The 25,843-nt window shown below is 52.4% G+C and overlaps 12 non-coding genes across 12 annotated transcripts; all 12 read right to left on the bottom strand.

Annotated features, from left to right (window-relative positions):
• Positions 1-225: 225 nt before the first annotated feature.
• On the bottom strand, positions 226-302 carry TRNAN-GUU (transfer RNA asparagine (anticodon GUU)). Its single transcript has one exon. It is a non-coding gene; the product is annotated as a tRNA-Asn (tRNA).
• A 6,257-nt stretch (positions 303-6,559) lies between these two features.
• Positions 6,560-6,636, bottom strand: TRNAN-GUU (transfer RNA asparagine (anticodon GUU)). The gene has a single exon. It is a non-coding gene; the product is annotated as a tRNA-Asn (tRNA).
• Positions 6,637-9,056: 2,420 nt separating this feature from the next.
• On the bottom strand, positions 9,057-9,133 carry TRNAN-GUU (transfer RNA asparagine (anticodon GUU)). The gene has a single exon. It is a non-coding gene; the product is annotated as a tRNA-Asn (tRNA).
• Positions 9,134-10,824: 1,691 nt separating this feature from the next.
• Positions 10,825-10,901, bottom strand: TRNAN-GUU (transfer RNA asparagine (anticodon GUU)). Its single transcript has one exon. It is a non-coding gene; the product is annotated as a tRNA-Asn (tRNA).
• Positions 10,902-13,323: 2,422 nt separating this feature from the next.
• On the bottom strand, positions 13,324-13,400 carry TRNAN-GUU (transfer RNA asparagine (anticodon GUU)). The gene has a single exon. It is a non-coding gene; the product is annotated as a tRNA-Asn (tRNA).
• Positions 13,401-14,581: 1,181 nt separating this feature from the next.
• Positions 14,582-14,658, bottom strand: TRNAN-GUU (transfer RNA asparagine (anticodon GUU)). Its single transcript has one exon. It is a non-coding gene; the product is annotated as a tRNA-Asn (tRNA).
• A 1,400-nt stretch (positions 14,659-16,058) lies between these two features.
• TRNAN-GUU (transfer RNA asparagine (anticodon GUU)) lies at positions 16,059-16,135 on the bottom strand. The gene has a single exon. It is a non-coding gene; the product is annotated as a tRNA-Asn (tRNA).
• Positions 16,136-18,116: 1,981 nt separating this feature from the next.
• TRNAN-GUU (transfer RNA asparagine (anticodon GUU)) lies at positions 18,117-18,193 on the bottom strand. The gene has a single exon. It is a non-coding gene; the product is annotated as a tRNA-Asn (tRNA).
• Positions 18,194-19,374: 1,181 nt separating this feature from the next.
• TRNAN-GUU (transfer RNA asparagine (anticodon GUU)) lies at positions 19,375-19,451 on the bottom strand. Its single transcript has one exon. It is a non-coding gene; the product is annotated as a tRNA-Asn (tRNA).
• Positions 19,452-21,293: 1,842 nt separating this feature from the next.
• On the bottom strand, positions 21,294-21,370 carry TRNAN-GUU (transfer RNA asparagine (anticodon GUU)). The gene has a single exon. It is a non-coding gene; the product is annotated as a tRNA-Asn (tRNA).
• A 1,980-nt stretch (positions 21,371-23,350) lies between these two features.
• Positions 23,351-23,427, bottom strand: TRNAN-GUU (transfer RNA asparagine (anticodon GUU)). The gene has a single exon. It is a non-coding gene; the product is annotated as a tRNA-Asn (tRNA).
• A 1,181-nt stretch (positions 23,428-24,608) lies between these two features.
• On the bottom strand, positions 24,609-24,685 carry TRNAN-GUU (transfer RNA asparagine (anticodon GUU)). Its single transcript has one exon. It is a non-coding gene; the product is annotated as a tRNA-Asn (tRNA).
• Positions 24,686-25,843: the final 1,158 nt, after the last annotated feature.

Below are 25,843 nucleotides of genomic sequence, written 5' to 3'. Positions count from 1 at the left end.
GACAGTCGTGCTCCACTCTCACCACCGTCAGGACATATCTTCAAAGCTATCAGGCCAAAGAAAAAAAAGCGCCGCACCTCCACCGGGTGGGCTCGTACCTCCAACCTTTCGGTTAACAGCCGATCGCGCTAGCCAATTGCGTCACGGAGACAGTCCTGCTTCACACTCACCACCATCAAAGCATATTTTCAAAGCTATCAGCCCAAAATAAAAAAAGCAACACACCACTCCCGGGAGGGCTCGAACCTCCAACCTGTCGGTTAACAGCCGACCGCGCTAGCCAATTGCGCCACGGAGACAGTCGTGCTCCACTCTCACCACCATCAGAACATTTCTTCAAAGCTATCGGCCCAAAGAAAAAAAAGCGCCGCACCACCACCGGGTGGGCTCGTACTTCCAACCTCTCGGTTAACAGCCAATCGCGCTAGCCAATTGCGCCACGGAGACAGTCCTGCTCCACTCTCACCACCATGAGAAAATACCTTCAAAGCTATCAGCCCAAAGAAAAAAAAAGCAACACACCACTCCCGGGAGGGCTCGAACCTCCAACCTTCCGGTTAACAGCCTTTCGCATAGCCAATTGCGCCACGGAGACAGTCGTGCTCCACTCTCACCACCGTCAGAACATTTCTTCAGAGCTATCAGCCCAAAGAAAAAAAAAGTGCCGCACCACCACCGTGTGGGCTCGTACCTCCAACCTTTCGGTTAACAGCCGATCGCGATAGCAAATTGCGCCACGGACACAGTCGTGCTCCACTCTCACCACCATCAGAACATATCTTCTAAGCTATCAGCCCAAAAAAAAAGCAACACACAACTCCCGGGAGGGCTGGAACCTCTAACCTCTCGGTTAACAGCCGATCGCGCTAGCCAATTGCGCCACGGAGACAGCCGTGCTCCACTCTCACCACCATCAGAACATTTCTTCAAAGCTATCAGCCAGAAGAAAAAAAAGCGTCGCACCACCACCGGGTGGGCTCGTACCTCCAACCTCTCGGTTAACAGCCAATCGCGCTAGCCAATTGCGCCACGGAGACAGTCCTGCTCCACTCTCACCACCGTGAGAACATATCTTCAAAGCTATCAGCCCAAAGAAAAAAAAGCAACACACCACTCCCGGGAAGGCTCCAACCTACAACCTTTCAGTTAACAGTCGATCGCATAGCCAATTGCGCCATGAAGACAGTCGTGCTCCACTCTCACCACCGTCAGAACATTTCTTCAGAGCTATCAGCCCAAAGAAAAAAAAGCGCCACACCACCACCGGGTGGGCTCGTACCTCCAAACTTTCGGTTAACAGCTGATCGCGCTAGCCAATTGTGCCACGGAGACAGTCGTGCTCCACTCTCACCACCATCAGAACATATCTTCAATGCTATCAGCCCAAAGAAAAAAAGCAATACACCACTCCCGGGAGGACTGTAACCTCCAACCTTTCAGTTAACAGCCGATCGCATAGCCAATTGCGCCATGCAGACAATCGTGCTCCACTCTCACCACCGTCAGAACATTTCTTCAGAGCTATCAGCCAAAAGGAAAAAAATCGCCGCACCACCACCGGGTGGGCTCCAACCTGCAACCTCTCGGTTAACAGCCGATCGCGCTAGCCAATTGCGCCAAGGAGACAGTCGTGCTCCACTCTCACCAGCATCAGAACCTACCTTCAAAGCTATCAGCCCAAAGAAAAAAACGAAACACACCACTCCCGGGAGGGCTCGAACCTCCAACCTTTCAGTTAACAACCGATTGCATAGCCAATTGCGCCACGAAGACAGTCGTGCTCCACTCTCACCACCGTCAGAACATTTCTTCAGAGCTATCAACCCAAAGGAAAAAAAGCGCCGCACCACCACCGGGTGGGCTCGAACCTCCAACCTTTCGGTTAACAGCCGATCGCGCTAGCCAATTGCGCCACGGAGACAGTCGTGCTCCACTCTCACCACCATCAGAACATTTTTAAAGCTATCAGCCCAAAGAAAAAAAACCACCGCACCACCACCGCGTGGGCTCGTACCTCCAACCTTTCGGTTAACAGCCGATCGCGATAGCAAATTGCGCCACGGAGACAGTCGTGCTCCACTCTCACCACCATCAGAACATATCTTCTAAGCTATCAGCCCCAAAAAAAGCAACACACCACTCCCGGGAGGGCTGGAACCTCTAACCTCTCGGTTAACAGCCGATCGCGCTAGCCAATTGCGCCACGGAGACAGCCGTGCTCCACTCTCACCACCATCAGAACATTTCTTCAAAGCTATCAGCCCAAAGAAAAAAAAGCGCCGCACTTCCACCGGGTAGGCTCGTACCTCCAACCTTTCGGTTAACAGCCGATCGCGCTAGCCAATTGCGCCACGGACACAGTCCTGCTCCACACTCACCACCATCAGAACATATTTTCAAAGCTATCAGCCCAAAATAAAAAAAGCAACACACCACTCCCGGGAGGGCTCGAACCTCCAACCTTTCGGTTAACAGCCGATCGCGCTAGCCAATTGCGCCATGGAGACAGTCGTGCTCCACTCACACCACTGTCAGAACATTTCTTCAGAGCTATCAGCCCAAAGAAAAAAAGCGCCGCACCACCACCAGGTGGGCTCGTACCTCTAACCTTTCGGTTGACAGCCGATCGCGCTAGCCAATTGCGCCACAGAGACAGTCGTGCTCCACTCTCACCACCATCAGAACATATCTTCAAAGCTATCAGCCCAAAGAATAAAAAGCAACACACCACTCCCGGGAGGGCTCGTACCTCCAACCTTTCGGTTAACAGCCGATCGCGCTAGCCTATTGCGCCACGGAGACAGTCGTGCTGCTCCACTCTCACCACTATCAGAACATATCTTCAAAGCTATCAGTCCAAAGAAAAAAAAGCGCCGCACCACCTCCGGGTGGATTCGTACCTCCAATCTTTCGGTTAACAGCCGATCGCGCTAGCCAATTGCGCCACGGAGACAGTCCTGCTCCACTCTCACCACCATCAGAACATATCTTCAAAGCTATCAGCCCAAAGAAAAAAAAAGCAACACACCACTCCCGGGAGGGCTCGAACCTCCAACCTTCCGGTTAACAGCCTTTCGCATAGCCAATTGCGCCACGGATACAGTCGTGCTCCACTCTCACCACCGTCAGAACATTTCTTCAGAGCTATCAGCCCAAAGAAAAAAAAAGTGCCGCACCACCACCGTGTGGGCTCGTACCTCCAACCTTTCGGTTAACAGCCGATCGTGATAGCAAATTGCGCCACGGAGACAGTCGTGCTCCACTCTCACCACCATCAGAACATATCTTCTAAGCTATCAGCCCAAAAAAAAGCAACAAACCACTCCCGGGAGGGCTGGAACCTCCAACCTTTCACTTAACAGCCGATCGCATAGCCACTTGCGCCATGGAGACAGTCGTGCTCCACTCTCACCACCGTCAGGACATATCTTCAAAGCTATCAGGCCAAAGAAAAAAAAGCGCCGCACCTCCACCGGGTGGGCTCGTACCTCCAACCTTTCGGTTAACAGCCAATCGCGCTAGCCAATTGCGCCACGGAGACAGTCCTGCTCCACTCTCACCACCATGAGAAAATACCTTCAAAGCTATCAGCCCAAAGAAAAAAGAGCAACACACCACTCCCGGGAGGGCTCGAACCTCCAACCTTCCGGTTAACAGCCTTTCGCATAGCCAATTGCGCCACGGAGACAGTCGTGCTCCACTCTCACCACCGTCAGAACATTTCTTCAGAGCTATCAGCCCAAAGAAAAAAAAGTGCCGCACCACCACCGTGTGGGCTCGTACCTCCAACCTTTTGGTTAACAGCCGATCGCGATAGCAAATTGCGCCACGGACACAGTCGTGCTCCACTCTCACCACCATCAGAACATATCTTCTAAGCTATCAGCCCAAAAAAAGCAACACACAACTCCCGGGAGGGCTGGAACCTCCAACCTCTCGGTTAACAGCCGATCGCGCTAGCCAATTGCGCCACGGAGACAGTCGTGCTCCACTCTCACCACCATCAGGACATATCCTCAAAGCTATCAGGCCAAAGAAGAAAAGCGCCACACCACCACCGTGTGGGCTCGTACCTCCAACCTTTCGGTTAACAGCCGATCGCACTAGCCAATTGCGTCACGGAGACAATCCTGCTTCACACTCACCACCATCAAAACATATTTTCAAAGCTATCAGCCCAAAATAAAAAAAGCAACACACCACTCCCGGGAGGGCTGGAACCTCTAACCTCTCGGTTAACAGCCAATCGCGCTAGCCAATTGCGCCACGGAGACAGCCGTGCTCCACTCTCACCACCATCAGAACATTTCTTCAAAGCTATCAGCCAGAAGAAAAAAAAGCGTCGCACCACCACCGGGTGGGCTCGTACCTCCAACCTCTCGGTTAAGGGCCAATCGCGCTAGCCAATTGCGCCACGGAGACAGTCCTGCTCCACTCTCACCACCGTGAGAACATATTTTCAAAGCTATCAGCCCAAAGAAAAAAAAAGCAACACACCACTCCCGGGAAGGCTCCAACCTCCAACCTTTCAGTTAACAGCCGATCGCATAGCCAATTGCGCCACGAAGACAGTCGTGCTCCACTCTCACCACCGTCAGAACATTTCTTCAGAGCTATCAGCCCAAAGAAAAAAAAAGCGCACACCACCACCGGGTGGATTAGTACCTCCAAACTTTCGGTTAACAGCTGATCGCGCTAGCCAATTGCGCCACGGAGACAGTCGTGCTCCACTCTCACCACCATCAGAACATATCTTCAATGCTATCAGCCCAAAGAAAAAAAAGCAATACACCACTCCCGGGAGGACTGTAACCTCCAACCTTTCAGTTAACAGCCGATCGCATAGCCAATTGCGCCATGCAGACAATCGTGCTCCACTCTCACCACCGTCAGAACATTTCTTCAGAGCTATCAGCCAAAAGGAAAAAAATCGCCGCACCACCACCGGGTGGGCTCCAACCTCCAACCTCTCGGTTAACAGCCGATCACGCTAGCCAATTGTGCCAAGGAGACAGTCGTGCTCCACTCTCACCAGCATCAGAACATAGCTTCAAAGCTATCAGCCCAAAGAAAAAAAAGCGCCGCACTTCCACCGGGTAGGCTCGTACCTCCAACCTTTCGGTTAACAGCCGATCGCGCTAGCCAATTGCGCCACGGACACAGTCCTGCTCCACACTCACCACCATCAGAACATATTTTCAAAGCTATCAGCCCAAAATAAAAAAAGCAACACACCACTCCCGGGAGGGCTCGAACCTCCAACCTTTCGGTTAACAGCCGATCGCGCTAGCCAATTGCGCCACGGAGACAGTCGTGCTCCACTCACACCACTGTCAGAACATTTCTTCAGAGCTATCAGCCCAAAGAAAAAAAGCGCCGCACCACCACCAGGTGGGCTCGTACCTCTAACCTTTCGGTTGACAGCCGATCGCGCTAGCCAATTGCGCCACAGAGACAGTCGTGCTCCACTCTCACCACCATCAGAACATATCTTCAAAGCTATCAGCCCAAAGAATAAAAAGCAACACACCACTCCCGGGAGGGCTCGTACCTCCAACCTTTCGGTTAACAGCCGATCGTGCTAGCCTATTGCGCCACGGAGACAGTCGTGCTGCTCCACTCTCACCACTATCAGAACATATCTTCAAAGCTATCAGCCCAAAAAAAAGCGCCGCACCACCTCCGGGTGGATTAGTACCTCCAACCTTTCGGTTAACAGCCGATCGCGCTAGCCAATTGCGCCACGGAGACAGTTCTGCTCCACTCTCACCACCATCAGAACATATCTTCAAAGCTATCAGCCCAAAGAAAAAAAAAGCAACACACCACTCCCGGGAGGGCTCGAACCTCCAACCTTCCGGTTAACAGCCTTTCGCATAGCCAATTGCGCCACGGATACAGTCGTGCTCCACTCTCACCACCGTCAGAACATTTCTTCAGAGCTATCAGCCCAAAGAAAAAAAAAGTGCCGCACCACCACCGTGTGGGCTCGTACCTCCAACCTTTCGGTTAACAGCCGATCGCGATAGCAAATTGCGCCACGGAGACAGTCGTGCTCCACTCTCACCACCATCAGAACATATATTCTAAGCTATCAGCCCAAAAAAAAGCAACACACCACTCCCGGGAGGGCTGGAACCTCCAACCTTTCACTTAACAGCCAATCGCATAGCCACTTGCGCCATGGAGACAGTCGTGCTCTACTCTCACCACCGTCAGGACATATCTTCAAAGCTATCAGGCCAAAGAAAAAAAGCGCCGCACCGCCACCGGGTGGGCTCGTACCTCCAACCTTTCGGTTAACAGCCGATCGCGCTAGCCAATTGCATCACGGAGACAGTCCTGCTCCACTCTCACCACCATGAGAAAATACCTTCAAAGCTATCAGCCCAAAGAAAAAAAAGCAACACACCACTCCCGGGAGGGCTCGAACCTCTAACCTTCCGGTTAACAGCCTTTCGCATAGCCAATTGCGCCACGGAGACAGTCGTGCTCCACTCTCACCACCATCAAAGCATATTTTCAAAGCTATCAGCCCAATATAAAAAAAGCAACACACCACTCCCGGGAGGGCTCGAACCTCCAACCTGTCGGTTAACAGCCGACCGCGCTAGCCAATTGCGCCACGGAGACAGTCGTGCTCCACTCTCACCACCATCAGAACATTTCTTCAAAGCTATCAGCCCAAAAAAAAAGCGCCACACCACCACCGGGTGGGCTCGTACTTCCAACCTCTTGGTTAACAGCCAATCGCGCTAGCCAATTGCGCCACGGAGACAGTCCTGCTCCACTCTCACCACCATGAGAAAATACCTTCAAAGCTATCAGCCCAAAGAAAAAAAAGCAACACACCACTCCCGGGAGGGCTCGAACCTCCAACCTTCCGGTTAACAGCCTTTCGCATAGCCAATTGCGCCACGGAGACAGTCGTGCTCCACTCTCACCACCGTCAGAACATTTCTTCAGAGCTATCAGCCCAAAGAAAAAAAAAGAGCCGCACCACCACCGTGTGGGCTCGTACCTCCAACCTTTCGGTTAACAGCCGATCGCGATAGCAAATTGCGCCACGGAGACAGTCGTGCTCCACTCTCACCACCATCAAAACATATCTTCTAAGCTTTCAGCCCAAAAAAAGCAACACACCACTCCCGGGAGGGCTGGAACCTCTAACCTCTCAGTTAACAGCCGATCGCGCTAACCAATTGCGCCGCGGAGACAGCCGTGCTCCACTCTCACCACCATCAGAACATTTCTTCAAAGCTATCAGGCAGAAGAAAAAAAAGCGCCGCACCACCACCGGGTGGGCTCGTACCTCCAACCTCTCGGTTAACAGCCAATCGCGCTAGCCAATTGCGCCACGGAGACAGTCCTGCTCCACTCTCACCACCGTGAGAACATATCTTCAAAGCTATCAGCCCAAAGAAAAAAAAGCAACACACCACTCCCGGGAAGGCTCCAACCTCCAACCTTTCAGTTAACAGCCGATCGCATAGCCAATTGCGCCACGTAGACAGTCGTGCTCCACTCTCACCACCGTCAGAACATTTCTTCAGAGCTATCAGCCCAAAGAAAAAAAAGCGCCACACCACCACCGGGTGGGCTCGTACCTCCAAACTTTCGGTTAACAGCTGATCGCGCTAGCCAATTGCGCCACGGAGACAGTCGTGCTCCACTCTCACCACCATCAGAACATATCTTCAAAGCTATCAGCCCAAAGAAAAAAAAGCAATACACCACTCCCGGGAGGACTGTAACCTCCAACCTTTCAGTTAACAGCCGATCGCATAGCCAATTGCGCCATGGAGACAATCGTGCTCCACTCTCACCACCGTCAGAACATTTCTTCAGAGCTATCAGCCAAAAGGAAAAAATTCGCCGCACCACCACCGGGTGGGCTCCAACCTCCAACCTCTCGGTTAACAGCCGATCGCGCTAGCCAATTGCGCCAAGGAGACAGTCGTGCTCCACTCTCACCACCATCAGAACATATCTTCAAAGCTATCAGCCCAAAGAAAAAAAAGCGCCGCACCTCCACCGGGTAGGCTCGTACCTCCAACCTTTCGGTTAACAGCCGATCGCGCTAGCCAATTGCGCCACGGAGACAGTCCTGCTCCACACTCACCACCATCAGAATATATTATCAAAGCTATCAGCCCAAAATAAAAAACCAACACACCACTCCCGGGAGGGCTCGAACCTCCAACATTTCGGTTAACAGCCGATCGCGCTAGCCAATTGCGCCACGGAGACAGTCGTGCTCCACTCACACCACTGTCAGAACATTTCTTCAGAGCTATCAACCCAAAGAAAAAAAGCGCCGCACCACCACCGGGTGGGCTCGTACCTCTAACCTTTCGGTTGACAGCCGATCGCGCTAGCCAATTGCGCCACGGAGACAGTCGTGCTCCACTCTCACCACCATCAGAACATATCTTCAAAGCTATCAGCCCAAAGAATAAAAAGCAACACACCACTCCCGGGAGGGCTCGTACCTCCAACCTTTCGGTTAACAGCCGATCGCGCTAGTCTATTGCGCCACGGAGACAGTCGTGCTCCACTCTCACCACCATCAAAACATATCTTCAAAGCTATCAGCCCAAAGAAAAAAAGTGCCGCACCACCACCGTGTGGGCTCGTACCGCCAACCTTTCGGTTAACAGCCGATTGCGATAGCAAATTGCACCACGGAGACAGTCGTGCTCTACTCTCACCATCATCAGAACATATCTTCTAAGCTATCAGCCCAAAAAAAGCAACACACCACTCCCGGGAGGGCTGGAACCTCCAACCTTTCAGTTAACAGCCGATCGCATAGCCACTTGCGCCATGGAGACAGTCGTGCTCCACTCTCACCACCGTCAGGACATATCTTCAAAGCTATCAGGCCAAAGAAAAAAAAGCGTCGCTCCTCCACCGGGTGGGCTCGTACCTCCAACCTTTCGGTTAACAGCCGATCGCGCTAGCCAATTGCGTCACGGAGACAGTCCTGCTTCACACTCACCACCATCAAAGCATATTTTCAAAGCTATCAGCAGAAAATAAAAAAAGCAACACACCACTCCCGGGAGGGCTCGAACCTCCGACCTGTCGGTTAACAGCCGACCGCGCTAGCCAATTGCGCCACGGAGACAGTCGTGCTCCACTCTCACCACCATCAGAACATTTTTTAAAAGCTATCAGCCCAAAAAAAGCGCCGCACCACCACCGGGTAGGCTCGTACCTCGAACCTCTCGGTTAACAGCCAATCGCGCTAGCCAATTGCGCCACGGAGACAGTCCTGCTCTACTCTCACCACCATGAGAAAATACCTTCAAAGCTATCAGCCCAAAGAAAAAAAGCAACACACCACTCCCAGGAGGGCTCGAACCTCCAACCTTCCGGTTAACAGCCTTTCGCATAGCCAATTGCGTCACGGAGACAGTCGTGCTCCACTCTCACCACCGTCAGAACATTTCTTCAGAGCTATCAGCCCAAAGAAAAAAAAAGTGCCGCACCACCACCGTGTGGGCTCGTACCTCCAAACTTTCGGTTAACAGCCGATCGCGCTAGCCAATTGCGTCACGGAGACAATCCTGTTTCACACTCACCACCATCAAAACATATTTTCAAAGCTATCAGCCCAAAATAAAAAAAGCAACACACCACTCCCGGGAGGGCTGGAACCTCTAACCTCTCGGTTACCAGCCGATCGCGCTAGCCAATTGCGCCACGGACACAGTCGTGCTCCACTCTCACCACCATCAGGACATATCCTCAAAGCTATCAGGCCAAAGAAAAAAGCGCCGCACCACCACCGTGTGGGCTCGTACCTCCAACCTTTCGGCTAACAGCCGATCGCGCTAGCCAATTGCGTCACGGAGACAATCCTGTTTCACACTCACCACCATCAAAACATATTTTCAAAGCTATCAGCCCAAAATAAAAAAAGCAACACACCACTCCCGGGAGGGCTCGAACCTCCAACCTGTCGGTTAACAGCCGATCGCGCAAGCCAATTGCGCCACGGAGACAGTCGTGCTCCACTCACACCACTGTCAGAACATTTCTTCAGAGCTATCAGCCCAAAGAAAAAAAGCGCCGCACCACCACCAGGTGGGCTCGTACCTCTAACCTTTCGGTTGACAGCCGATCGCGCTAGCCGATTGCGCCACAGAGACAGTCGTGCTCCACTCTCACCACCATCAGAACATATCTTCAAAGCTATCAGCCCAAAGAATAAAAAGCAACACACCACTCCCTGGAGGGCTCGTACCTCCAACCTTTCGGTTAACAGCCGATCGCGCTAGCCTATTGCGCCACGGAGACAGTCGTGCTGCTCCACTCTCACCACTATCAGAACATATCTTCAAAGCTATCAGCCCAAAGAAAAAAAAAGCAACACACCACTCCCGGGAGGGCTCGAACCTCCAACCTTCCGGTTAACAGCCTTTCGCATAGCCAATTGCGCCACGGATACAGTCGTGCTCCACTCTCACCACCGTCAGGACATATCTTCAAAGCTATCAGGCCAAAGAAAAAAAGCGCCGCACCGCCACCGGGTGGGCTCGTACCTCCAACCTTTCGGTTAACAGCCGATCGCGCTAGCCAATTGCATCACGGAGACAGTCCTGCTCCACTCTCACCACCATGAGAAAATACCTTCAAAGCTATCAGCCCAAAGAAAAAAAAGCAACACACCACTCCCGGGAGGGCTCGAACCTCCAACCTTCCGGTTAACAGCCTTTCGCATAGCCAATTGCGCCACGGAGACAGTCGTGCTCCACTCTCACCACCATCAAAGCATATTTTCAAAGCTATCAGCCCAAAATAAAAAAAGCAACACACCACTCCCGGGAGGGCTCGAACCTCCAACCTGTCGGTTAACAGCCGACCGCGCTAGCCAATTGCGCCACGGAGACAGTCGTGCTCCACTCTCACCACCATCAGAACATTTCTTCAAAGCTATCAGCCCAAAGAAAAAAAGCGCCGCACCACCACCGGGTGGGCTCGTACTTCCAACCTCTTGGTTAACAGCCAATCGCGCTAGCCAATTGCGCCACGGAGACAGTCCTGCTCCACTCTCACCACCATGAGAAAATACCTTCAAAGCTATCAGCCCAAAGAAAAAAAAGCAACACACCACTCCCGGGAGGGCTCGAACCTCCAACCTTCCGATTAACAGCCTTTCGCATAGCCAATTGCGCCACGGAGACAGTCGTGCTCCACTCTCACCACCGTCAGAACATTTCTTCAGAGCTATCAGCCCAAAGAAAAAAAAAGTGCCGCACCACCACCGTGTGGGCTCGTACCTCCAACCTTTCGGTTAACAGCCGATCGCAATAGCAAATTGCGCCACGGAGACAGTCGTGCTCCACTCTCACCACCATCAAAACATATCTTCTAAGCTTTCAGCCCAAAAAAGCAACACACCACTCCCGGGAGGGCTGGAACCTCTAACCTCTCGGTTAACAGCCGATCGCGCTAACCAATTGCGCCGCGGAGACAGCCGTGCTCCACTCTCACCACCATCAGAACATTTCTTCAAAGCTATCAGGCAGAAGAAAAAAAAGCGCCGCACCACCACCGGGTGGGCTCGTACCTCCAACCTCTCGGTTAACAGCCAATCGCGCTAGCCAATTGCGCCACGGAGACAGTCCTGCTCCACTCTCACCACCGTGAGAACATATCTTCAAAGCTATCAGCCCAAAGAAAAAAAAGCAACACACCACTCCCGGGAAGGCTCCAACCTCCAACCTTTCAGTTAACAGCCGATCGCATAGCCAATTGCGCCACGTAGACAGTCGTGCTCCACTCTCACCACCGTCAGAACATTTCTTCAGAGCTATCAGCCCAAAGAAAAAAAAGCGCCACACCACCACCGGGTGGGCTCGTACCTCCAAACTTTCGGTTAACAGCTGATCGCGCTAGCCCATTGCGCCACGGAGACAGTCGTGCTCCACTCTCACCACCATCAGAACATATCTTCAAAGCTATCAGCCCAAAGAAAAAAAAGGAATACACCACTCCCGGGAGGACTGTAACCTCCAACCTTTCAGTTAACAGCCGATCGCATAGCCAATTGCGCCATGGAGACAATCGTGCTCCACTCTCACCACCGTCAGAACATTTCTTCAGAGCTATCAGCCAAAAGGAAAAAAATCGCCGCACCACCACCGGGTGGGCTCCAACCTCCAACCTCTCGGTTAACAGCCGATCGCGCTAGCCAATTGCGCCAAGGAGACAGTCGTGCTCCACTCTCACCACCATCAGAACATATCTTCAAAGCTATCAGCCCAAAGAAAAAAAAGCGCCGCACCTCCACCGGGTAGGCTCGTACCTCCAACCTTTCGGTTAACAGCCGATCGCGCTAGCCAATTGCGCCACGGAGACAGTCCTGCTCCACACTCACCACCATCAGAATATATTATCAAAGCTATCAGCCCAAAATAAAAAAGCAACACACCACTCCCGGGAGGGCTCGAACCTCCAACATTTCGGTTAACAGCCGATCGCGCTAGCCAATTGCGCCACGAAGACAGTCGTGCTCCACTCACACCACTGTCAGAACATTTCTTCAGAGCTATCAACCCAAAGAAAAAAAGCGCCGCACCACCACCGGGTGGGCTCGTACCTCTAACCTTTCGGTTGACAGCCGATCGCGCTAGCCAATTGCGCCACGGAGACAGTCGTGCTCCACTCTCACCACCATCAGAACATATCTTCAAAGCTATCAGCCCAAAGAATAAAAAGCAACACACCACTCCCGGGAGGGCTCGTACCTCCAACCTTTCGGTTAACAGCCGATCGCGCTAGTCTATTGCGCCACGGAGACAGTCGTGCTCCACTCTCACCACCATCAAAACATATCTTCAAAGCTATCAGCCCAAAGAAAAAAAGTGCCGCACCACCACCGTGTGGGCTCGTACCGCCAACCTTTCGGTTAACAGCCGATTGCGATAGCAAATTGCACCACGGAGACAGTCGTGCTCCACTCTCACCATCATCAGAACATATCTTCTAAGCTATCAGCCCAAAAAAAGCAACACACCACTCCCGGGAGGGCTGGAACCTCCAACCTTTCAGTTAACAGCCGATCGCATAGCCACTTGCGCCATGGAGACAGTCGTGCTCCACTCTCACCACCGTCAGGACATATCTTCAAAGCTATCAGGCCAAAGAAAAAAAAAGCGTCGCTCCTCCACCGGGTGGGCTCGTACCTCCAACCTTTCGGTTAACAGCCGATCGCGCTAGCCAATTGCGTCACGGAGACAGTCCTGCTTCACACTCACCACCATCAAAGCATATTTTCAAAGCTATCAGCCCAAAATAAAAAAAGCAACACACCACTCCCGGGAGGGCTCGAACCTCCGACCTGTCGGTTAACAGCCGACCGCGCTAGCCAATTGCGCCACGGAGACAGTCGTGCTCCACTCTCACCACCATCAGAACATTTTTTCAAAGCTATCAGCCCAAAAAAAGCGCCGCACCACCACCGGGTGGGCTCGTACCTCGAACCTCTCGGTTAACAGCCAATCGCGCTAGCCAATTGCGCTACGGAGACAGTCCTGCTCTACTCTCACCACCATGAGAAAATACCTTCAAAGCTATCAGCCCAAAGAAAAAAAAGCAAAACACCACTCCCGGGAGGGCTCGAACCTCCAACCTTCCGGTTAACAGCCTTTCGCATAGCCAATTGCGCCACGGAGACAGTCGTGCTCCACTCTCACCACCGTCAAAACATTTCTGCAGAGTTATCAGCCCAAAGAAAAAAAAAGTGCCGCACCACCACCGTGTGGGCTCGTACCTCCAACCTTTCGGTTAACAGCCGATCGCGAGAGCACATTGCGCCACGGACACAGTCGTGCTCCACTCTCACCACCTTCAGAACATATCTTCTAAGCTATCAGCCCAAAAAAAAGCAACACACAACTGCCGGGAGGGCTGGAAACTCCAACCTCTCGGTTAACAGCCGATCGCGCTAGCCAATTGCGCCACGGACACAGTCGTGCTCCACTCTCACCACCATCAGGACATATCCTCAAAGCTATCAGGCCAAAGAAAAAAGCGCCGCACCACCACCGTGTGGGCTCGTACCTCCAACCTTTCGGTTAACAGCCGATCGCGCTAGCCAATTGCGTCACGGAGACAATCCTGTTCCACACTCACCACCATCAAAACATATTTTCAAAGCTATCAGCCCAAAATAAAAAAAGCAACACACCACTCCCGGGAGGGCTGGAACCTCTAACCTCTCGGTTACCAGCCGATCGCGCTAGCCAATTGCGCCACGGAGACAGCCGTGCTCCACTCTCACCACCATCAGAACATTTCTTCAAAGCTATCAGGCCAAAGAAAAAAAAGCGCCGCACCTCAACCGGGTGGGCTCGTACCTCCAACCTTTCGGTTAACAGCCGATCACACTAGCCAATTGCGTCACGGAGACAGTCCTGCTTCACACTCACCACCATCAAAACATATTTTCAAAGCTATCAGCAGCCGATCGCGCTATCCAATTGCGTCACGGAGACAGTCCTGCTTCACACTCACCACCATCAAAACATATTTTCAAAGCTATCAGCCCAAAATAAAAAAAGCAACACACCACTCCCGGGAGGGCTCGAACCTCCAACCTGTCGGTTAACAGCCGACCGCGCTAGCCAATTGCGCCACGGAGACAGTCGTGCTCCACTCTCACCACCATCAGAACATTTCTTCAAAGCTATCAGCCCAAAGAAAAAAAAGCGCCGCACCACCACCGGGTGGGCTCGTACCTCCAACCTCTCGGTTAACAGCCAATCGCGCTTGCCAATTGCGCCACGGAGACAGTCCTGCTCCACTCTCACCACCATGAGAACATATCTTCAAAGCTATCAGCCCAAAGAAAAAAAAGCAACACACCACTCCCGGGAGGGCTCCAACCTCCAACCTTTCGGTTAACAGCCGATCGCATAGCCAATTGCGCCACGGAGACAGTCGTGCTCCACTCTCACCTCCATCAGGACATATCTTCAAAGCTATCAGTCCAAAGAAAAAAAAGCGCCGCACCTCCACCGGGTGGGCTCGTACCTCCAACCTTTTGGTTAACAGTCGATCGCGCTAGCCAAATGCGTCACGGAGACAGTCCTGCTCCACACTCACCACCATCAAAACATATTTTCAAAGCTATCAGCCCAAAATAAAAAAAGCAACACACCACTCCCGGGAGGGCTCGAACCTCCAACCTTTCGGTTAAAAGCCGACCGCGCTAGCCAATTGCGCAACGGAGACAGTCGTGCTCTACACTCACCACCATCAGGACATATCTTCAAAGCTATCAGGCCAAAGAAAAAAAAGCGCCGCACCTCCACCGGGTGGGCTCATACCTCCAACCTTTCCGTTAACAGCCAATCGCGCTAGCCAATTGCGTCACGGAGACAGTCCTGCTTCACACTCACCACCATCAAAACATATTTTCAAAGCTATCAGCCCAAAATAAAAAAAGGAACACACCACTCCCGGGAGGGCTCGAACCTCCAACCTGTCGGTTAACAGCTGATCGCGCTAGCCAATTGCGCCACGGAGACAGTCGTGCTCCACTCTCACCACCATCAGAACATATCTTCAAAGCTATCTGCCCAAAGAAAAAAAGCAATACACCACTCCCGGGAGGACTCAAACCTCCAACCTTTCAGTTAACAGCCGATCGCATAGCCAATTGCGCCATGGAGACAATCGTGCTCCACTCTCACCACCGTCAGAACATTTCTTCAGAGCTATCAGCCAAAAGGAAAAAAATCGCCGCACCACCACCGGGTGGGCTCCAACCTCCAACCTCTCGGTTAACAGCCGAACGCGCTAGCCAATTGCGCCAAGGAGACAGTCGTGCTCCACTCTCACCAGCATCAGAACATAGCTTCAAAGCTATCAGCCCAAAGAAAAAAAAGCGCCGCACCTCCACCGGGTAGGCTCGTACCTCCAACCTTTCGGTTAACAGCCGATCGCGCTAGCCAATTGCGCCACGGAGACAGTCCTGCTCCACACTCACCACCATCAGAACATATTTTCAAAGCTATCAGCCCAAAATAAAAAAAGCAACACACCACTCCCGGGAGGGCTCGAACCTCCAACCTGTCGGTTAACAGCCGACCGCGCTAGCCAATTGCGCCACGGAGACAGTCGTGCTCCACTCTCACCACCATCAGAACATTTCTTCAAAGCTATCAGCCCAAAGAAAAAAAGCGCCGCACCACCACCGGGTGGGCTCGTACTTCCAACCTCTTGGTTAACAGCCAATCGCGCTAGCCAATTGCGCCACGGAGACAGTCCTGCTCCACTCTCACCACCATGAGAAAATACCTTCAAAGCTATCAGCCCAAAGAAAAAAAAGCAACACACCACTCCCGGGAGGGCTCGAACCTCCAACCTTCCGGTTAACAGCCTTTCGCATAGCCAATTGCGCCACGGAGACAGTCGTGCTCCACTCTCACCACCGTCAGAACATTTCTTCAGAGCTATCAGCCCAAAGAAAAAAAAAGTGCCGCACCACCACCGTGTGGGCTCGTACCTCCAACCTTTCGGTTAACAGCCGATCGCGATAGCAAATTGCGCCACGGAGACAGTCGTGCTCCACTCTCACCACCATCAAAACATATCTTCTAAGCTTTCAGCCCAAAAAAAGCAACACACCACTCCCGGGAGGGCTGGAACCTCTAACCTCTCGGTTAACAGCCGATCGCGCTAACCAATTGCGCCGCGGAGACAGCCGTGCTCCACTCTCACCACCATCAGAACATTTCTTCAAAGCTATCAGGCAGAAGAAAAAAAAGCGCCGCACCACCACCGGGTGAGCTCGTACCTCCAACCTCTCGGTTAACAGCCAATCGCGCTAGCCAATTGCGCCACGGAGACAGTCCTGCTCCACTCTCACCACCGTGAGAACATATCTTCAAAGCTATCAGCCCAAAGAAAAAAAAGCAACACACCACTCCCGGGAAGGCTCCAACCTCCAACCTTTCAGTTAACAGCCGATCGCATAGCCAATTGCGCCACGTAGACAGTCGTGCTCCACTCTCACCACCGTCAGAACATTTCTTCAGAGCTATCAGCCCAAAGAAAAAAAAGCGCCACACCACCACCGGGTGGGCTCGTACCTCCAAACTTTCGGTTAACAGCTGATCGCGCTAGCCAATTGCGCCACGGAGACAGTCGTGCTCCACTCTCACCACCATCAGAACATATCTTCAAAGCTATCAGCCCAAAGAAAAAAAAGCAATACACCACTCCCGGGAGGACTGTAACCTCCAACCTTTCAGTTAACAGCCGATCGCATAGCCAATTGCGCCATGGAGACAATCGTGCTCCACTCTCACCACCGTCAGAACATTTCTTAAGAGCTATCAGCCAAAAGGAAAAAAATCGCCGCACCACCACCGGGTGGGCTCCAACCTCCAACCTCTCGGTTAACAGCCGATCGCGCTAGCCAATTGCGCCAAGGAGACAGTCGTGCTCCACTCTCACCACCATCAGAACATATCTTCAAAGCTATCAGCCCAAAGAATAAAAAGCAACACACCACTCCTGGGAGGGCTCGTACCTCCAACCTTTCGGTTAACAGCCGATCGCGCTAGTCTATTGCGCCACGGAGACAGTCGTGCTCCACTCTCACCACCATCAAAACATATCTTCAAAGCTATCAGCCCAAAGAAAAAAAGTGCCGCACCACCACCGTGTGGGCTCGTACCGCCAACCTTTCGGTTAACAGCCGATTGCGATAGCAAATTGCACCACGGAGACAGTCGTGCTCCACTCTCACCATCATCAGAACATATCTTCTAAGCTATCAGCCCAAAAAAAAGCAACACACCACTCCCGGGAGGGCTGGAACCTCCAACCTTTCAGTTAACAGCCGATCGCATAGCCACTTGCCCCATGGAGACAGTCGTGCTCCACTCTCACCACCGTCAGGACATATCTTCAAAGCTATCAGGCCAAAGAAAAAAAAGCGTCGCTCCTCCACCGGGTGGGCTCGTACCTCCAACCTTTCGGTTAACAGCCGATCGCGCTAGCCAATTGCGTCACGGAGACAGTCCTGCTTCACACTCACCACCATCAAAGCATATTTTCAAAGCTATCAGCCCAAAATAAAAAAAGCAACACACCACTCCCGGGAGGGCTCGAACCTCCGACCTGTCGGTTAACAGCCGACCGCGCTAGCCAATTGCGCCACGGAGACAGTCGTGCTCCACTCTCACCACCATCAGAACATTTTTTCAAAGCTATCAGCCCAAAAAAAGCGCCGCACCACCACTGGGTGGGCTCGTACCTCGAACCTCTCGGTTAACAGCCAATCGCGCTAGCCAATTGCGCCACGGAGACAGTCCTGCTCTACTCTCACCACCATGAGAAAATACCTTCAAAGCTATCAGCCCAAAGAAAAAAAAGCAACACACCACTCCCGGGAGGGCTCGAACCTCCAACCTTCCGGTTAACAGCCTTTCGCATAGCCAATTGCGCCACGGAGACAGTCGTGCTCCACTCTCACCACCGTCAGAACATTTCTTCAGAGCTATCAGCCCAAAGAAAAAAAAAGTGCCGCACCACCACCGTGTGGGCTCGTACCTCCAACCTTTCGGTTAACAGCCGATCGCGATAGCACATTGCGCCACGGACACAGTCGTGCTCCACTCTCACCACCATCAGAACATATCTTCTAAGCTATCAGCCCAAAAAAAAGCAACACACAACTGCCGGGAGGGCTGGAAACTCCAACCTCTCGGTTAACAGCCGATCGCGCTAGCCAATTGCGCCACGGACACAGTCGTGCTCCACTCTCACCACCATCAGGACATATCCTCAAAGCTATCAGGCCAAACAAAAAAGCGCCGCACCACCACCGTGTGGGCTCGTACCTCCAACCTTTCGGTTAACAGCCGATCGCGCTAGCCAATTGCGTCACGGAGACAATCCTGTTTCACACTCACCACCATCAAAACATAGTTTCAAAGCTATCAGCCCAAAATAAAAAAAGCAACACACCACTCCCGGGAGGGCTGGAACCTCTAACCTCTCGGTTACCAGCCGATCGCGCTAGCCAATTGCGCCACGGAGACAGCCGTGCTCCACTCTCACCACCATCAGAACATTTCTTCAAAGCTATCAGGCCAAAGAAAAAAAAGCGCCGCACCTCAACCGGGTGGGCTCGTACCTCCAACCTTTCGGTTAACAGCCGATCACACTAGCCAATTGCGTCACGGAGACAGTCCTGCTTCACACTCACCACCATCAAAACATATTTTCAAAGCTATCAGCAGCCGATCGCGCTATCCAATTGCGTCACGGAGACAGTCCTGCTTCACACTCACCACCATCAAAACATATTTTCAAAGCTATCAGCCCAAAATAAAAAAAGCAACACACCACTCCCGGGAGGGCTCGAACCTCCAACCTGTCGGTTAACAGCCGACCGCGCTAGCCAATTGCGCCACGGAGACAGTCGTGCTCCACTCTCACCACCATCAGAACATTTCTTCAAAGCTATCAGCCCAAAGAAAAAAAAGCGCCGCACCACCACCGGGTGGGCTCGTACCTCCAACCTCTCGGTTAACAGCCAATCGCGCTTGCCAATTGCGCCACGGAGACAGTCCTGCTCCACTCTCACCACCATGAGAACATATCTTCAAAGCTATCAGCCCAAAGAAAAAAAAGCAACACACCACTCCCGGGAGGGCTCCAACCTCCAACCTTTCGGTTAACAGCCGATCGCATAGCCAATTGCGACACGGAGACAGTCGTGCTCCACTCTCACCTCCATCAGGACATATCTTCAAAGCTATCAGTCCAAAGAAAAAAAAGCGCCGCACCTCCACCGGGTGGGCTCGTACCTCCAACCTTTTGGTTAACAGTCGATCGCGCTAGCCAAATGCGTCACGGAGACAGTCCTGCTCCACACTCACCACCATCAAAACATATTTTCAAAGCTATCAGCCCAAAATAAAAAAAGCAACAGACCACTCCCGGGAGGGCTCGAACCTCCAACCTTTCGGTTAAAAGCCGACCGCGCTAGCCAATTGCGCAACGGAGACAGTCGTGCTCCACACTCACCACCATCAGGACATATCTTCAAAGCTATCAGGCCAAAGAAAAAAAAGCGCCGCACCTCCACCGGGTGGGCTCATACCTCCAACCTTTCCGTTAACAGCCAATCGCGCTAGCCAATTGCGTCACGGAGACAGTCCTGCTTCACACTCACCACCATCAAAACATATTTTCAAAGCTATCAGCCCAAAATAAAAAAAGCAACACACCACTCCCGGGAGGGCTCGAACCTCCAACCTGTCGGTTAACAGCTGATCGCGCTAGCCAATTGCGCCACGGAGACAGTCGTGCTCCACTCTCACCACCATCAGAACATATCTTCAAAGCTATCAGCCCAAAGAAAAAAAGCAATACACCACTCCCGGGAGGACTCGAACCTCCAACCTTTCAGTTAACAGCCGATCGCATAGCCAATTGCGCCATGGAGACAATCGTGCTCCACTCTCACCACCGTCAGAACATTTCTTCAGAGCTATCAGCCAAAAGGAAAAAAATCGCCGCACCACCACCGGGTGGGCTCCAACCTCCAACCTCTCGGTTAACAGCCGAACGCGCTAGCCAATTGCGCCAAGGAGACAGTCGTGCTCCACTCTCACCAGCATCAGAACATAGCTTCAAAGCTATCAGCCCAAAGAAAAAAAAGCGCCGCACCTCCACCGGGTAGGCTCGTACCTCCAACCTTTCGGTTAACAGCCGATCGCGCTAGCCAATTGCGCCACGGAGACAGTCCTGCTCCACACTCACCACCATCAGAACATATTTTCAAAGCTATCAGCCCAAAATAAAAAAAGCGACACACCACTCCCGGGAGGGCTCGAACCTCCAACCTTTCGGTTAACAGCCGATCGTGCTAGCCAATCGCGCCACGGAGACAGTCGTGCTCCACTCACACCACTGTCAGAACATTTCTTCAGAGCTATCAGCCCAAAGAAAAAAAGCGCCGCACCACCACCGGATGGGCTCGTACCTCTAACCTTTCGGTTGACAGCCGATCGCGCTAGCCAATTGCGCCACGGAGACAGTCGTGCTCCACTGTCACCACCATCAGAACATATCTTCAAAGCTATCAGCCCAAAGAATAAAAAGCAACACACCACTCCCGGGAGGGCTCGAACCTCCAACCTTCCGGTTAACAGCCTTTCGCATAGCCAATTGCGCCACGGAGACAGTCGTGCTCCACTCTCACCACCATCAAAGCATATTTTCAAAGCTATCAGCCCAAAATAAAAAAAGCAACACACCACTCCCGGGAGGGCTCGAACCTCCAACCTGTCGGTTAACAGCCGACCGCGCTAGCCAATTGCGCCACGGAGACAGTCGTGCTCCACTCTCACCACCATCAGAACATTTCTTCAAAGCTATCAGCCCAAAGAAAAAAAGCGCCGCACCACCACCGGGTGGGCTCGTACTTCCAACCTCTTGGTTAACAGCCAATCGCGCTAGCCAATTGCGCCACGGAGACAGTCCTGCTCCACTCTCACCACCATGAGAAAATACCTTCAAAGCTATCAGCCCAAAGAAAAAAAAGCAACACACCACTCCCGGGAGGGCTCGAACCTCCAACCTTCCGGTTAACAGCCTTTCGCATAGCCAATTGCGCCACGGAGACAGTCGTGCTCCACTCTCACCACCGTCAGAACATTTCTTCAGAGCTATCAGCCCAAAGAAAAAAAAAGTGCCGCACCACCACCGTGTGGGCTCGTACCTCCAACCTTTCGGTTAACAGCCGATCGCGATAGCAAATTGCGCCACGGAGACAGTCGTGCTCCACTCTCACCACCATCAAAACATATCTTCTAAGCTTTCAGCCCAAAAAAAGCAACACACCACTCCCGGGAGGGCTGGAACCTCTAACCTCTCGGTTAACAGCCGATCGCGCTAACCAATTGCGCCGCGGAGACAGCCGTGCTCCACTCTCACCACCATCAGAACATTTCTTCAAAGCTATCAGGCAGAAGAAAAAAAAGCGCCGCACCACCACCGGGTGAGCTCGTACCTCCAACCTCTCGGTTAACAGCCAATCGCGCTAGCCAATTGCGCCACGGAGACAGTCCTGCTCCACTCTCACCACCGTGAGAACATATCTTCAAAGCTATCAGCCCAAAGAAAAAAAAGCAACACACCACTCCCGGGAAGGCTCCAACCTCCAACCTTTCAGTTAACAGCCGATCGCATAGCCAATTGCGCCACGTAGACAGTCGTGCTCCACTCTCACCACCGTCAGAACATTTCTTCAGAGCTATCAGCCCAAAGAAAAAAAAGCGCCACACCACCACCGGGTGGGCTCGTACCTCCAAACTTTCGGTTAACAGCTGATCGCGCTAGCCAATTGCGCCACGGAGACAGTCGTGCTCCACTCTCACCACCATCAGAACATATCTTCAAAGCTATCAGCCCAAAGAAAAAAAAGCAATACACCACTCCCGGGAGGACTGTAACCTCCAACCTTTCAGTTAACAGCCGATCGCATAGCCAATTGCGCCATGGAGACAATCGTGCTCCACTCTCACCACCGTCAGAACATTTCTTCAGAGCTATCAGCCAAAAGGAAAAAAATCGCCGCACCACCACCGGGTGGGCTCCAACCTCCAACCTCTCGGTTAACAGCCGATCGCGCTAGCCAATTGCGCCAAGGAGACAGTCGTGCTCCACTCTCACCACCATCAGAACATATCTTCAAAGCTATCAGCCCAAAGAATAAAAAGCAACACACCACTCCTGGGAGGGCTCGTACCTCCAACCTTTCGGTTAACAGCCGATCGCGCTAGTCTATTGCGCCACGGAGACAGTCGTGCTCCACTCTCACCACCATCAAAACATATCTTCAAAGCTATCAGCCCAAAGAAAAAAAGTGCCGCACCACCACCGTGTGGGCTCGTACCGCCAACCTTTCGGTTAACAGCCGATTGCGATAGCAAATTGCACCACGGAGACAGTCGTGCTCCACTCTCACCATCATCAGAACATATCTTCTAAGCTATCAGCCCAAAAAAAGCAACACACCACTCCCGGGAGGGCTGGAACCTCCAACCTTTCAGTTAACAGCCGATCGCATAGCCACTTGCCCCATGGAGACAGTCGTGCTCCACTCTCACCACCGTCAGGACATATCTTCAAAGCTATCAGGCCAAAGAAAAAAAAGCGTCGCTCCTCCACCGGGTGGGCTCGTACCTCCAACCTTTCGGTTAACAGCCGATCGCGCTAGCCAATTGCGTCACGGAGACAGTCCTGCTTCACACTCACCACCATCAAAGCATATTTTCAAAGCTATCAGCCCAAAATAAAAAAAGCAACACACCACTCCCGGGAGGGCTCGAACCTCCGACCTGTCGGTTAACAGCCGACCGCGCTAGCCAATTGCGCCACGGAGACAGTCGTGCTCCACTCTCACCACCATCAGAACATTTTTTCAAAGCTATCAGCCCAAAAAAAGCGCCGCACCACCACTGGGTGGGCTCGTACCTCGAACCTCTCGGTTAACAGCCAATCGCGCTAGCCAATTGCGCCACGGAGACAGTCCTGCTCTACTCTCACCACCATGAGAAAATACCTTCAAAGCTATCAGCCCAAAGAAAAAAAAGCAACACACCACTCCCGGGAGGGCTCGAACCTCCAACCTTCCGGTTAACAGCCTTTCGCATAGCCAATTGCGCCACGGAGACAGTCGTGCTCCACTCTCACCACCGTCAGAACATTTCTTCAGAGCTATCAGCCCAAAGAAAAAAAAAGTGCCGCACCACCACCGTGTGGGCTCGTACCTCCAACCTTTCGGTTAACAGCCGATCGCGATAGCACATTGCGCCACGGACACAGTCGTGCTCCACTCTCACCACCATCAGAACATATCTTCTAAGCTATCAGCCCAAAAAAAAGCAACACACAACTGCCGGGAGGGCTGGAAACTCCAACCTCTCGGTTAACAGCCGATCGCGCTAGCCAATTGCGCCACGGACACAGTCGTGCTCCACTCTCACCACCATCAGGACATATCCTCAAAGCTATCAGGCCAAACAAAAAAGCGCCGCACCACCACCGTGTGGGCTCGTACCTCCAACCTTTCGGTTAACAGCCGATCGCGCTAGCCAATTGCGTCACGGAGACAATCCTGTTTCACACTCACCACCATCAAAACATAGTTTCAAAGCTATCAGCCCAAAATAAAAAAAGCAACACACCACTCCCGGGAGGGCTGGAACCTCTAACCTCTCGGTTACCAGCCGATCGCGCTAGCCAATTGCGCCACGGAGACAGCCGTGCTCCACTCTCACCACCATCAGAACATTTCTTCAAAGCTATCAGGCCAAAGAAAAAAAAGCGCCGCACCTCAACCGGGTGGGCTCGTACCTCCAACCTTTCGGTTAACAGCCGATCACACTAGCCAATTGCGTCACGGAGACAGTCCTGCTTCACACTCACCACCATCAAAACATATTTTCAAAGCTATCAGCAGCCGATCGCGCTATCCAATTGCGTCACGGAGACAGTCCTGCTTCACACTCACCACCATCAAAACATATTTTCAAAGCTATCAGCCCAAAATAAAAAAAGCAACACACCACTCCCGGGAGGGCTCGAACCTCCAACCTGTCGGTTAACAGCCGACCGCGCTAGCCAATTGCGCCACGGAGACAGTCGTGCTCCACTCTCACCACCATCAGAACATTTCTTCAAAGCTATCAGCCCAAAGAAAAAAAAGCGCCGCACCACCACCGGGTGGGCTCGTACCTCCAACCTCTCGGTTAACAGCCAATCGCGCTTGCCAATTGCGCCACGGAGACAGTCCTGCTCCACTCTCACCACCATGAGAACATATCTTCAAAGCTATCAGCCCAAAGAAAAAAAAGCAACACACCACTCCCGGGAGGGCTCCAACCTCCAACCTTTCGGTTAACAGCCGATCGCATAGCCAATTGCGACACGGAGACAGTCGTGCTCCACTCTCACCTCCATCAGGACATATCTTCAAAGCTATCAGTCCAAAGAAAAAAAAGCGCCGCACCTCCACCGGGTGGGCTCGTACCTCCAACCTTTTGGTTAACAGTCGATCGCGCTAGCCAAATGCGTCACGGAGACAGTCCTGCTCCACACTCACCACCATCAAAACATATTTTCAAAGCTATCAGCCCAAAATAAAAAAAGCAACAGACCACTCCCGGGAGGGCTCGAACCTCCAACCTTTCGGTTAAAAGCCGACCGCGCTAGCCAATTGCGCAACGGAGACAGTCGTGCTCCACACTCACCACCATCAGGACATATCTTCAAAGCTATCAGGCCAAAGAAAAAAAAGCGCCGCACCTCCACCGGGTGGGCTCATACCTCCAACCTTTCCGTTAACAGCCAATCGCGCTAGCCAATTGCGTCACGGAGACAGTCCTGCTTCACACTCACCACCATCAAAACATATTTTCAAAGCTATCAGCCCAAAATAAAAAAAGCAACACACCACTCCCGGGAGGGCTCGAACCTCCAACCTGTCGGTTAACAGCTGATCGCGCTAGCCAATTGCGCCACGGAGACAGTCGTGCTCCACTCTCACCACCATCAGAACATATCTTCAAAGCTATCAGCCCAAAGAAAAAAAGCAATACACCACTCCCGGGAGGACTCGAACCTCCAACCTTTCAGTTAACAGCCGATCGCATAGCCAATTGCGCCATGGAGACAATCGTGCTCCACTCTCACCACCGTCAGAACATTTCTTCAGAGCTATCAGCCAAAAGGAAAAAAATCGCCGCACCACCACCGGGTGGGCTCCAACCTCCAACCTCTCGGTTAACAGCCGAACGCGCTA

The sequence above is a fragment of the Rhipicephalus microplus genome, unplaced genomic scaffold (genome assembly GCF_043290135.1).
Source record: "Rhipicephalus microplus isolate Deutch F79 unplaced genomic scaffold, USDA_Rmic scaffold_13, whole genome shotgun sequence".
In the NCBI taxonomy this organism is placed as follows: Eukaryota; Metazoa; Arthropoda; class Arachnida; order Ixodida; family Ixodidae; genus Rhipicephalus; species Rhipicephalus microplus.
The sequence above is the reverse complement of the archived record's forward strand: the minus strand, read 5'-3'. Positions and strand labels throughout refer to the sequence as shown.